Source organism: Camellia sinensis, chromosome 10, assembly GCF_055761805.1.
Source record: "Camellia sinensis isolate YWXY chromosome 10, ASM5576180v1, whole genome shotgun sequence".
Classification (NCBI taxonomy): Eukaryota; Viridiplantae; Streptophyta; class Magnoliopsida; order Ericales; family Theaceae; genus Camellia; species Camellia sinensis.
Genome location: NC_138970.1, coordinates 1,502,087 through 1,517,871, shown reverse-complemented (window position 1 = coordinate 1,517,871; position 15,785 = coordinate 1,502,087).

Genomic DNA, 15,785 nt, shown 5'->3' with positions numbered 1-15,785 from the left:
AATACGGGGTTTACATACCATTTCTTGCGCATTACGGTTCGAACACTCGAACACCTACACGGATTCTCCTGCACAGTGGCAGATATGTAAATATGGGGTTTCCATACCATTTCTTGCGCATTAGGGTTCGAACACTCGAACACCTATACGGATTCTCCTGCACAGTGGCAGATATGTAAATACGGCGTTTACTTACCATTTCTCACGCATTAGGGTTCGAACACTCGAACACCTATACAGATTGTCCTGCACAGTGGCAGATATGTAAATACGGGGTTTCCATACCATTTCTTGCGCATTACGGTTCGAAGACTCGAACACCTATACGGATTCTCCTGCACAGTGGCAGATATGTAAATACGGCGTTTCCTTACCATTTCTCACGCATTAGGGTTCGAACACTCGAACACCTATACGGATTCTCCTGCACAGTGGCAGATATGTAAATACGGGGTGTACATACCATTTCTTGCGCATTACGGTTCGAACACTCGAACACCTATACGGATTCTCCTGCACAGTGGCAGATATGTAAATACGGGGTTTCCATACCATTTCTTGCGCATTAGGGTTCGAACACTCGAACACCTATACGGATTCTCCTGCACAGTGGCAGATATGTAAATATGGGGTCTCCATACCATTTCTTGCGCATTAGGGTTCGAACACTCGAACACCTATACGGATTCTCCTGCACAGTGGCAGATATGTAAATATGGGGTTTCCATACCATTTCTTGCGCATTAGGGTTCGAACACTCGAACACCTATACGGATTCTCCTGCACAGTGGCAGATATGTAAATACGGCGTTTACATGCCATTTCTTGCGCATTACGGTTCGAACACTCGAACACCTATACGGATTCTCCTGCACAGTGGCAGATATGTAAATACGGGGTTTACATACCATTTCTTGCGCATTACGGTTCGAACAGTCGAACACCTATACGGATTCTCCTGCACAGTGGCAGATATGTAAATATGGGGTTTCCATACCATTTCTTGCGCATTAGGGTTCGAACACTCGAACACCTATACGGATTCTCCTGCACAGTGGCAGATATGTAAATACGGCGTTTACATGCCATTTCTTGCGCATTACGGTTCGAACACTCGAACACCTATACGGATTCTCCTGCACAGTGGCAGATATGTAAATACGGGGTTTACATACCATTTCTTGCGCATTACGGTTCGAACAGTCGAACACCTATACGGATTCTCCTGCACAGTGGCAGATATGTAAATATGGGGTTTCCATACCATTTCTTGCGCATTAGGGTTCGAACACTCGAACACCTATACGGATTCTCCTGCACAGTGGCAGATATGTAAATACGGCGTTTACATACCATTTCTTGCGCATTAGGGTTCGAACACTCGAACACCTATACGGATTCTCGTCCACAGTGGCAGATATGTAAATACGGCGTTTACTTACCATTTCTTGCGCATTAGGGTTCGAACACTCGAACACCTATACGGATTTTCCTGCACAGTGGCAGATATGTAAATACGGGGTTTACATACCATTTCTTGCGCATTACGGTTCGAACACTCGAACACCTACACGGATTCTCCTGCACAGTGGCAGATATGTAAATATGGGGTTTCCATACCATTTCTTGCGCATTAGGGTTCGAACACTCGAACACCTATACGGATTCTCCTGCACAGTGGCAGATATGTAAATACGGCGTTTACTTACCATTTCTCACGCATTAGGGTTCGAACACTCGAACACCTATACAGATTGTCCTGCACAGTGGCAGATATGTAAATACGGGGTTTCCATACCATTTCTTGCGCATTACGGTTCGAAGACTCGAACACCTGTACGGATTCTCCTGCACAGTGGCAGATATGTAAATACGGCGTTTCCTTACCATTTCTCACGCATTAGGGTTCGAACACTCGAACACCTATACGGATTCTCCTGCACAGTGGCAGATATGTAAATACGGGGTGTACATACCATTTCTTGCGCATTACGGTTCGAACACTCGAACACCTATACGGATTCTCCTGCACAGTGGCAGATATGTAAATACGGGGTTTCCATACCATTTCTTGCGCATTAGGGTTCGAACACTCGAACACCTATACGGATTCTCCTGCACAGTGGCAGATATATAAATATGGGGTCTCCATACCATTTCTTGCGCATTAGGGTTCGAACACTCGAACACCTATACGGATTCTCCTGCACAGTGGCAGATATGTAAATATGGGGTTTCCATACCATTTCTTGCGCATTAGGGTTCGAACACTCGAACACCTATACGGATTCTCCTACACAGTGGCAGATATGTAAATACGGCGTTTACATGCCATTTCTTGCGCATTACGGTTCGAACACTCGAACACCTATACGGATTCTCCTGCACAGTGGCAGATATGTAAATACGGGGTTTACATACCATTTCTTGCGCATTACGGTTCGAACAGTCGAACACCTATACGGATTCTCCTGCACAGTGGCAGATATGTAAATATGGGGTTTCCATACCATTTCTTGCGCATTAGGGTTCGAACACTCGAACACCTATACGGATTCTCCTGCACAGTGGCAGATATGTAAATACGGCGTTTACATACCATTTCTTGCGCATTAGGGTTCGAACACTCGAACACCTATACGGATTCTCGTCCACAGTGGCAGATATGTAAATACGGCGTTTACTTACCATTTCTTGCGCATTAGGGTTCGAACACTCGAACACCTATACGGATTTTCCTGCACAGTGGCAGATATGTAAATACGGGGTTTACATACCATTTCTTGCGCATTACGGTTCGAACACTCGAACACCTACACGGATTCTCCTGCACAGTGGCAGATATGTAAATATGGGGTTTCCATACCATTTCTTGCGCATTAGGGTTCGAACACTCGAACACCTATACGGATTCTCCTGCACAGTGGCAGATATGTAAATACGGCGTTTACTTACCATTTCTCACGCATTAGGGTTCGAACACTCGAACACCTATACAGATTGTCCTGCACAGTGGCAGATATGTAAATACGGGGTTTCCATACCATTTCTTGCGCATTACGGTTCGAAGACTCGAACACCTATACGGATTCTCCTGCACAGTGGCAGATATGTAAATACGGCGTTTCCTTACCATTTCTCACGCATTAGGGTTCGAACACTCGAACACCTATACGGATTCTCCTGCACAGTGGCAGATATGTAAATACGGGGTGTACATACCATTTCTTGCGCATTACGGTTCGAACACTCGAACACCTATACGGATTCTCCTGCACAGTGGCAGATATGTAAATACGGGGTTTCCATACCATTTCTTGCGCATTAGGGTTCGAACACTCGAACACCTATACGGATTCTCCTGCACAGTGGCAGATATGTAAATATGGGGTCTCCATACCATTTCTTGCGCATTAGGGTTCGAACACTCGAACACCTATACGGATTCTCCTGCACAGTGGCAGATATGTAAATATGGGGTTTCCATACCATTTCTTGCGCATTAGGGTTCGAACACTCGAACACCTATACGGATTCTCCTGCACAGTGGCAGATATGTAAATACGGCGTTTACATGCCATTTCTTGCGCATTACGGTTCGAACACTCGAACACCTATACGGATTCTCCTGCACAGTGGCAGATATGTAAATACGGGGTTTACATACCATTTCTTGCGCATTACGGTTCGAACAGTCGAACACCTATACGGATTCTCCTGCACAGTGGCAGATATGTAAATATGGGGTTTCCATACCATTTCTTGCGCATTAGGGTTCGAACACTCGAACACCTATACGGATTCTCCTGCACAGTGGCAGATATGTAAATACGGCGTTTACATACCATTTCTTGCGCATTAGGGTTCGAACACTCGAACACCTATACGGATTCTCGTCCACAGTGGCAGATATGTAAATACGGCGTTTACTTACCATTTCTTGCGCATTAGGGTTCGAACACTCGAACACCTATACGGATTTTCCTGCACAGTGGCAGATATGTAAATACGGGGTTTACATACCATTTCTTGCGCATTACGGTTCGAACACTCGAACACCTACACGGATTCTCCTGCACAGTGGCAGATATGTAAATATGGGGTTTCCATACCATTTCTTGCGCATTAGGGTTCGAACACTCGAACACCTATACGGATTCTCCTGCACAGTGGCAGATATGTAAATACGGCGTTTACTTACCATTTCTCACGCATTAGGGTTCGAACACTCGAACACCTATACAGATTGTCCTGCACAGTGGCAGATATGTAAATACGGGGTTTCCATACCATTTCTTGCGCATTACGGTTCGAAGACTCGAACACCTATACGGATTCTCCTGCACAGTGGCAGATATGTAAATACGGCGTTTCCTTACCATTTCTCACGCATTAGGGTTCGAACACTCGAACACCTATACGGATTCTCCTGCACAGTGGCAGATATGTAAATACGGGGTGTACATACCATTTCTTGCGCATTACGGTTCGAACACTCGAACACCTATACGGATTCTCCTGCACAGTGGCAGATATGTAAATACGGGGTTTCCATACCATTTCTTGCGCATTAGGGTTCGAACACTCGAACACCTATACGGATTCTCCTGCACAGTGGCAGATATGTAAATATGGGGTCTCCATACCATTTCTTGCGCATTAGGGTTCGAACACTCGAACACCTATACGGATTCTCCTGCACAGTGGCAGATATGTAAATATGGGGTTTCCATACCATTTCTTGCGCATTAGGGTTCGAACACTCGAACACCTATACGGATTCTCCTGCACAGTGGCAGATATGTAAATACGGCGTTTACATGCCATTTCTTGCGCATTACGGTTCGAACACTCGAACACCTATACGGATTCTCCTGCACAGTGGCAGATATGTAAATACGGGGTTTACATACCATTTCTTGCGCATTACGGTTCGAACAGTCGAACACCTATACGGATTCTCCTGCACAGTGGCAGATATGTAAATATGGGGTTTCCATACCATTTCTTGCGCATTAGGGTTCGAACACTCGAACACCTATACGGATTCTCCTGCACAGTGGCAGATATGTAAATACGGCGTTTACATACCATTTCTTGCGCATTAGGGTTCGAACACTCGAACACCTATACGGATTCTCCTGCACAGTGGCAGATATGTAAATACGGCGTTTACTTACCATTTCTTGCGCATTAGGGTTCGAACACTCGAACACCTATACGGATTTTCCTGCACAGTGGCAGATATGTAAATACGGGGTTTACATACCATTTCTTGCGCATTACGGTTCGAACACTCGAACACCTACACGGATTCTCCTGCACAGTGGCAGATATGTAAATATGGGGTTTCCATACCATTTCTTGCGCATTAGGGTTCGAACACTCGAACACCTATACGGATTCTCCTGCACAGTGGCAGATATGTAAATACGGCGTTTACTTACCATTTCTCACGCATTAGGGTTCGAACACTCGAACACCAATACAGATTGTCCTGCACAGTGGCAGATATGTAAATACGGGGTTTCCATACCATTTCTTGCGCATTACGGTTCGAAGACTCGAACACCTATACGGATTCTCCTGCACAGTGGCAGATATGTAAATACGGCGTTTCCTTACCATTTCTCACGCATTAGGGTTCGAACACTCGAACACCTATACGGATTCTCCTGCACAGTGGCAGATATGTAAATACGGGGTGTACATACCATTTCTTGCGCATTACGGTTCGAACACTCGAACACCTATACGGATTCTCCTGCACAGTGGCAGATATGTAAATACGGGGTTTCCATACCATTTCTTGCGCATTAGGGTTCGAACACTCGAACACCTATACGGATTCTCCTGCACAGTGGCAGATATGTAAATATGGGGTTTCCATACCATTTCTTGCGCATTAGGGTTCGAACACTCGAACACCTATACGGATTCTCCTGCACAGTGGCAGATATGTAAATATGGGGTTTCCATACCATTTCTTGCGCATTAGGGTTCGAACACTCGAACACCTATACGGATTCTCCTGCACAGTGGCAGATATGTAAATACGGCGTTTACATGCCATTTCTTGCGCATTACGGTTCGAACACTCGAACACCTATACGGATTCTCCTGCACAGTGGCAGATATGTAAATACGGGGTTTACATACCATTTCTTGCGCATTACGGTTCGAACAGTCGAACACCTATACGGATTCTCCTGCACAGTGGCAGATATGTAAATATGGGGTTTCCATACCATTTCTTGCGCATTACGGTTCGAACACTCGAACACCTATACGGATTCTCCTGCACAGTGGCAGATATGTAAATATGGGGTTTCCATACCATTTCTTGCGCATTAGGGTTCGAACACTCGAACACCTATACGGATTCTCCTGCATAGTGGCAGATATGTAAATACGGCGTTTACTTACCATTTCTCACGCATTAGGGTTCGAACACTCGAACACCTATACAGATTGTCCTGCACAGTGGCAGATATGTAAATACGGGGTTTCCATACCATTTCTTGCGCATTACGGTTCGAAGACTCGAACACCTATACGGATTCTCCTGCACAGTGGCAGATATGTAAATACGGCGTTTCCTTAGCATTTCTCACGCATTAGGGTTCGAACACTCGAACACCTATACGGATTCTCCTTGACAGTGGCAGATATGTGAATACGGGGTTTACATACCATTTCTTGCGCATTACGGTTCGAACACCAGAACACCTATACGGATTCTCCTGCACAGTGGTAGATATGTAAATATGGGGTTTCCATACCATTTCTTGCGCATTAGGGTTTGAACACTCGAACACCTATACGGATTCTCCTGCACAGTGGCAGATATGTAAATACGGCGTTTACATTCCATTTCTTGCGCATTACGGTTCGAACACTCGAACACCTATACGGATTCTACTGCACAGTGGCAGATATGTAAATATGGGGTTTCCATACCATTTCTTGCGCATTAGGGTTCGAACACTCGAACACCTATACGGATTCTCCTGCACAGTGGCAGATATGTAAATACGGCGTTTACTTACCATTTCTCACGCATTAGGGTTCGAACACTCAAACACCTATACGGATTCTCCTGCACAGTGGCAGATATGTAAATACGGGGTTTACTTACCATTTCTCACGCATTAGGGTTCGAACACTCGAACACCTATACGGATTCTCCTGCACAGTGGTAGATATGTAAATACGGGGTGTACATACCATTTCTTGCGCATTACGGTTCGAACACTCGAACACCTATACGGATTCTCCTGCACAGTGGCAGATATGTAAATACGGCGTTTACATACCATTTCTTGCGCATTAGGGTTCGAACACTCGAACACCTATACGGATTCTCCTGCACAGTGGCAGATATGTAAATACGGCGTTTACTTACCATTTCTTGCGCATTAGGGTTCGAACACTCGAACACCTATACGGATTTTCCTGCACAGTGGCAGATATGTAAATACGGGGTTTACATACCATTTCTTGCGCATTACGGTTCGAACACTCGAACACCTATACGGATTCTCCTGCATAGTGGCAGATATGTAAATATGGGGTTTCCATACCATTTCTTGCGCATTAGGGTTCGAACACTCGAACACCTATACGGATTCTCCTGCACAGTGGCAGATATGTAAATACGGCGTCTACTTACCATTTCTCACGCATTAGGGTTCGAACACTCGAACACCTATACAGATTGTCCTGCACAGTGGCAGATATGTAAATACGGGGTTTCCATACCATTTCTTGCGCATTACGGTTCGAAGACTCGAACACCTATACGGATTCTCCTGCACAGTGGCAGATATGTAAATACGGCGTTTCCTTACCATTTCTCACGCATTAGGGTTCGAACACTCGAACACCTATACGGATTCTCCTGCACAGTGGCAGATATGTAAATACGGGGTGTACATACCATTTCTTGCGCATTACGGTTCGAACACTCGAACACCTATACGGATTCTCCTGCACAGTGGCAGATATGTAAATACGGGGTTTCCATACCATTTCTTGCGCATTAGGGTTCGAACACTCGAACACCTATGCGGATTCTCCTGCACAGTGGCAGATATGTAAATATGGGGTTTCCATACCATTTCTTGCGCATTAGGGTTCGAACACTCGAACACCTATACGGATTCTCCTGCACAGTGGCAGATATGTAAATATGGGGTTTCCATACCATTTCTTGCGCATTAGGGTTCGAACACTCGAACACCTATACGGATTCTCCTGCACAGTGGCAGATATGTAAATACGGCGTTTACATGCCATTTCTTGCGCATTACGGTTCGAACACTCGAACACCTATACGGATTCTCCTGCACAGTGGTAGATATGTAAATACGGGGTTTACATACCATTTCTTGCGCATTACGGTTCGAACAGTCGAACACCTATACGGATTCTCCTGCACATTGGCAGATATGTAAATATGGGGTTTCCATACCATTTCTTGCGCATTAGGGTTCGAACACTCGAACACCTATAGGGATTCTCCTGCACAGTGGCAGATATGTAAATACGGCGTTTACATACCATTTCTTGCTCATTAGGGTTCGAACACTCGAACACCTATACGGATTCTCCTGCACAGTGGCAGATATGTAAATACGGCGTTTACATACCATTTCTTGCGCATTAGGGTTCGAACACTCGAACACCTATACGGATTCTCCTGCACAGTGGCAGATATGTAAATACGGCGTTTACTTACCATTTCATGCGCATTAGGGTTCGAACACTCGAACACCTATACGGATTTTCCTGCACAGTGGCAGATATGTAAATACGGGGTTTACATACCATTTCTTGCGCATTACGGTTCGAACACTCGAACACCTATACGGATTCTCCTGCACAGTGGCAGATATGTAAATATGGGGTTTCCATACCATTTCTTGCGCATTAGGGTTCGAACACTCGAACACCTATACGGATTCTCCTGCACAGTGGCAGATATGTAAATACGGCGTTTACTTACCATTTCTCACGCATTAGGGTTCGAACACTCGAACACCTATACAGATTGTCCTGCACAGTGGCAGATATGTAAATACGGGGTTTGCATACCATTTCTTGCGCATTACGGTTCGAAGACTCGAACACCTATACGGATTCTCCTGCACAGTGGCAGATATGTAAATACGGCGTTTCCTTACCATTTCTCACGCATTAGGGTTCGAACACTCGAACACCTATACGGATTCTCCTGCACAGTGGCAGATATGTAAATACGGGGTGTACATACCATTTCTTGCGCATTACGGTTCGAACACTCGAACACCTATACGGATTCTCCTGCACAGTGGCAGATATGTAAATACGGGGTTTCCATACCATTTCTTGCGCATTAGGGTTCGAACACTCGAACACCTATACGGATTCTCCTGCACAGTGGCAGATATGTAAATATGGGGTCTCCATACCATTTCTTGCGCATTAGGGTTCGAACACTCGAACACCTATACGGATTCTCCTGCACAGTGGCAGATATGTAAATATGGGGTTTCCATACCATTTCTAGCGCATTAGGGTTCGAACACTCGAACACCTATACGGATTCTCCTGCACAGTGGCAGATATGTAAATACGGCGTTTACATGCCATTTCTTGCGCATTACGGTTCGAACACTCGAACACCTATACGGATTCTCCTGCACAGTGGCAGATATGTAAATACGGGGTTTACATACCATTTCTTGCGCATTACGGTTCGAACAGTCGAACACCTATACGGATTCTCCTGCACAGTGGCAGATATGTAAATATGGGGTTTCCATACCATTTCTTGCGCATTAGGGTTCGAACACTCGAACACCTATACGGATTCTCCTGCACAGTGGCAGATATGTAAATATGGGGTCTCCATACCATTTCTTGCGCATTAGGGTTCGAACACTCGAACACCTATACGGATTCTCCTGCACCGTGGCAGATATGTAAATACGGCGTTTACTTACCATTTCTTGCGCATTAGGGTTCGAACACTCGAACACCTATACGGATTTTCCTGCACAGTGGCAGATATGTAAATACGGGGTTTACATACCATTTCTTGCGCATTACGGTTCGAACACTCGAACACCTATACGGATTCTCCTGCACAGTGGCAGATATGTAAATATGGGGTTTCCATACCATTTCTTGCGCATTAGGGTTCGAACACTCGAACACCTATACGGATTCTCCTGCACAGTGGCAGATATGTAAATACGGCGTTTACTTACCATTTCTCACGCATTAGGGTTCGAACACTCGAACACCTATACAGATTGTCCTGCACAGTGGCAGATATGTAAATACGGGGTTTCCATACCATTTCTTGCGCATTACGGTTCGAAGACTCGAACACCTATACGGATTCTCCTGCACAGTGGCAGATATGTAAATACGGCGTTTCCTTAGCATTTCTCACGCATTAGGGTTCGAACACTCGAACACCTATATGGATTCTCCTTGACAGTGGCAGATATGTGAATACGGGGTTTACATACCATTTCTTGCGCATTACGGTTCGAACACCCGAACACCTATACGGATTCTCCTGCACAGTGGTAGATATGTAAATATGGGGTTTCCATACCATTTCTTGCGCATTAGGGTTTGAACACTCGAACACCTATACGGATTCTCCTGCACAGTGGCAGATATGTAAATACGGCGTTTACATTCCATTTCTTGCGCATTACGGTTCGAACACTCGAACACCTATACGGATTCTACTGCACAGTGGCAGATATGTAAATATGGGGTTTCCATACCATTTCTTGCGCATTAGGGTTCGAACACTCGAACACCTATACGGATTCTCCTGCACAGTGGCAGATATGTAAATACGGCGTTTACTTACCATTTCTCACGCATTAGGGTTCGAACACTCAAACACCTATACGGATTCTCCTGCACAGTGGCAGATATGTAAATACGGGGTTTACTTACCATTTCTCACGCATTAGGGTTCGAACACTCGAACACCTATACGGATTCTCCTGCACAGTGGTAGATATGTAAATACGGGGTGTACATTCCATTTCTTGCGCATTACGGTTCGAACACTCGAACACCTATACGGATTCTCCTGCACAGTGGCAGATATGTAAATACGGGGTTTCCATACCATTTCTTGCGCATTAGGGTTCGAACACTCGAACACCTATACGGATTCTCCTGCACAGTGGCAGATATGTAAATATGGGGTTTCCATACCATTTCTTGCGCATTAGGGTTCGAACACTCGAACACCGATACGGATTCTCCTGCACAGTGGCAGATATGTAAATATGGGGTTTCCATACCATTTCTTGCGCATTAGGGTTCGAACACTCGAACACCTATACGGATTCTCCTGCACAGTGGCAGATATGTAAATACGGCGTTTACATGCCATTTCTTGCGCATTACGGTTCGAACACTCGAACACCTATACGGATTCTCCTGCACAGTGGCAGATATGTAAATACGGGGTTTACATACCATTTCTTGCGCATTACGGTTCGAACAGTCGAACACCTATACGGATTCTCCTGCACAGTGACAGATATGTAAATATGGGGTTTCCATACCATTTCTTGCGCATTAGGGTTCGAACACTCGAACACCTATACGGATTCTCCTGCACAGTGGCAGATATGTAAATACGGCGTTTACATACCATTTCTTGCGCATTAGGGTTCGAACACTCGAACACCTATACGGATTCTCCTGCACAGTGGCAGATATGTAAATACGGCGTTTACTTACCATTTCTTGCGCATTAGGGTTCGAACACTCGAACACCTATACGGATTTTCCTGCACAGTGGCAGATATGTAAATACGGGGTTTACATACCATTTCTTGCGCATTACGGTTCGAACACTCGAACACCTATACGGATTCTCCTGCACAGTGGCAGATATGTAAATATGGGGTTTCCATACCATTTCTTGCGCATTAGGGTTCGAACACTCGAACACCTATACGGATTCTCCTGCACAGTGGCAGATATGTAAATACGGCGTTTACTTACCATTTCTCACGCATTAGGGTTCGAACACTCGAACACCTATACAGATTGTCCTGCACAGTGGCAGATATGTAAATACGGGGTTTCCATACCATTTCTTACGCATTACGGTTCGAAGACTCGAACACCTATACGGATTCTCCTGCACAGTGGCAGATATGTAAATACGGCGTTTCCTTACCATTTCTCACGCATTAGGGTTCGAACACTCGAACACCTATACGGATTCTCCTGCACAGTGGCAGATATGTAAATACGGGGTGTACATACCATTTCTTGCGCATTACGGTTCGAACACTCGAACACCTATACGGATTCTCCTGCACAGTGGCAGATATGTAAATACGGGGTTTCCATACCATTTCTTGCGCATTAGGGTTCGAACACTCGAACACCTATACGGATTCTCCTGCACAGTGGCAGATATGTAAATATGGGGTCTCCATACCATTTCTTGCTCATTAGGGTTCGAACACTCGAACACCTATACGGATTCTCCTGCACAGTGGCAGATATGTAAATATGGGGTTTCCATACCATTTCTTGCGCATTAGGGTTCGAACACTCGAACACCTATACGGATTCTCCTGCACAGTGGCAGATATGTAAATACGGCGTTTACATGCCATTTCTTGCGCATTACGGTTCGAACACTCGAACACCTATACGGATTCTCCTGCACAGTGGCAGATATGTAAATACGGGGTTTACATACCATTTCTTGCGCATTACGGTTCGAACAGTCGAACACCTATACGGATTCTCCTGCACAGTGGCAGATATGTAAATATGGGGTTTCCATACCATTTCTTGCGCATTAGGGTTCGAACACTCGAACACCTATACGGATTCTCCTGCACAGTGGCAGATATGTAAATACGGCGTTTACATACCATTTCTTGCGCATTAGGGTTCGAACACTCGAACACCTATACGGATTCTCCTGCACAGTGACAGATATGTAAATACGGCGTTTACTTACCATTTCTTGCGCATTAGGGTTCGAACACTCGAACACCTATACGGATTTTCCTGCACAGTGGCAGATATGTAAATACGGGGTTTACATACCATTTCTTGCGCATTACGGTTCGAACACTCGAACACCTATACGGATTCTCCTGCACAGTGGCAGATATGTAAATATGGGGTTTCCATACCATTTCTTGCGCATTAGGGTTCGAACACTCGAACACCTATACGGATTCTCCTGCACAGTGGCAGATATGTAAATACGGCGTTTACTTACCATTTCTCACGCATTAGGGTTCGAACACTCGAACACCTATACAGATTGTCCTGCACAGTGGCATATATGTAAATACGGGGTTTCCATACCATTTCTTGCGCATTACGGTTCGAAGACTCGAACACCTATACGGATTCTCCTGCACAGTGGCAGATATGTAAATACGGCGTTTCCTTAGCATTTCTCACGCATTAGGGTTCGAACACTCGAACACCTATACGGATTCTCCTTGACAGTGGCAGATATGTGAATACGGGGTTTACATACCATTTCTTGCGCATTACGGTTCGAACACCCGAACACCTATACGGATTCTCCTGCACAGTGGTAGATATCTAAATATGGGGTTTCCATACCATTTCTTGCGCATTAGGGTTTGAACACTCGAACACCTATACGGATTCTCCTGCACAGTGGCAGATATGTAAATACGGCGTTTACATTCCATTTCTTGCGCATTACGGTTCGAACACTCGAACACCTATACGGATTCTACTGCACAGTGGCAGATATGTAAATATGGGGTTTCCATACCATTTCTTGCGCATTAGGGTTCGAACACTCGAACACCTATACGGATTCTCCTGCACAGTGGCAGATATGTAAATACGGCGTTTACTTACCATTTCTCACGCATTAGGGTTCGAACACTCAAACACCTATACGGATTCTCCTGCACAGTGGCAGATATGTAAATACGGGGTTTACTTACCATTTCTCACGCATTAGGGTTCGAACACTCGAACACCTATACGGATTCTCCTGCACAGTGGTAGATATGTAAATACGGGGTGTACATTCCATTTCTTGCGCATTACGGTTCGAACACTCGAACACCTATACGGATTCTCCTGCACAGTGGCAGATATGTAAATACGGGGTCTCCATACCATTTCTTGCGCATTAGGGTTCGAACACTCGAACACCTATACGGATTCTCCTGCACAGTGGCAGATATGTAAATATGGGGTTTCCATACCATTTCTTGCGCATTAGGGTTCGAACACTCGAACACCGATACGGATTCTCCTGCACAGTGGCAGATATGTAAATATGGGGTTTCCATACCATTTCTTGCGCATTAGGGTTCGAACACTCGAACACCTATACGGATTCTCCTGCACAGTGGCAGATATGTAAATACGGCGTTTACATGCCATTTCTTGCGCATTACGGTTCGAACACTCGAACACCTATACGGATTCTCCTGCACAGTGGCAGATATGTAAATACGGGGTTTACATACCATTTCTTGCGCATTACGGTTCGAACAGTCGAACACCTATACGGATTCTCCTGCACAGTGGCAGATATGTAAATATGGGGTTTCCATACCATTTCTTGCGCATTAGGGTTCGAACACTCGAACACCTATACGGATTCTCCTGCACAGTGGCAGATATGTAAATACGGCGTTTACATACCATTTCTTGCGCATTAGGGTTCGAACACTCGAACACCTATACGGATTCTCCTGCACAGTGGCAGATATGTAAATACGGCGTTTACTTACCATTTCTTGCGCATTAGGGTTCGAACACTCGAACACCTATACGGATTTTCCTGCACAGTGGCAGATATGTAAATACGGGGTTTACATACCATTTCTTGCGCATTACGGTTCGAACACTCGAACACCTATACGGATTCTCCTGCACAGTGGCAGATATGTAAATATGGGGTTTCCATACCATTTCTTGCGCATTAGGGTTCGAACACTCGAACACCTATACGGATTCTCCTGCACAGTGGCAGATATGTAAATACGGCGTTTACTTACCATTTCTCACGCATTAGGGTTCGAACACTCGAACACCTATACAGATTGTCCTGCACAGTGGCAGATATGTAAATACGGGGTTTCCATACCATTTCTTGCGCATTACGGTTCGAAGACTCGAACACCTATACGGATTCTCCTGCACAGTGGCAGATATGTAAATACGGCGTTTCCTTACCATTTCTCACGCATTAGGGTTCGAACACTCGAACACCTATACGGATTCTCCTGCACAGTGGCAGATATGTAAATACGGGGTGTACATACCATTTCTTGCGCATTACGGTTCGAACACTCGAACACCTATACGGATTCTCCTGCACAGTGGCAGATATGTAAATACGGGGTTTCCATACCATTTCTTGCGCATTAGGGTTCGAACACTCGAACACCTATACGGATTCTCCTGCACAGTGGCAGATATGTAAATATGGGGTCTCCATACCATTTCTTGCGCATTAGGGTTCGAACACTCGAACACCTATACGGATTCTCCTGCACAGTGGCAGATATGTAAATATGGGGTTTCCATACCATTTCTTGCGCATTAGGGTTCGAACACTCGAACACCTATACGGATTCTCCTGCACAGTGGCAGATATGTAAATACGGGGTTTACATACCATTTCTTGCGCATTACGGTTCGAACAGTCGAACACCTATACGGATTCTCCTGCACAGTGGCAGATATGTAAATATGGGGTTTCCATACCATTTCTTGCGCAT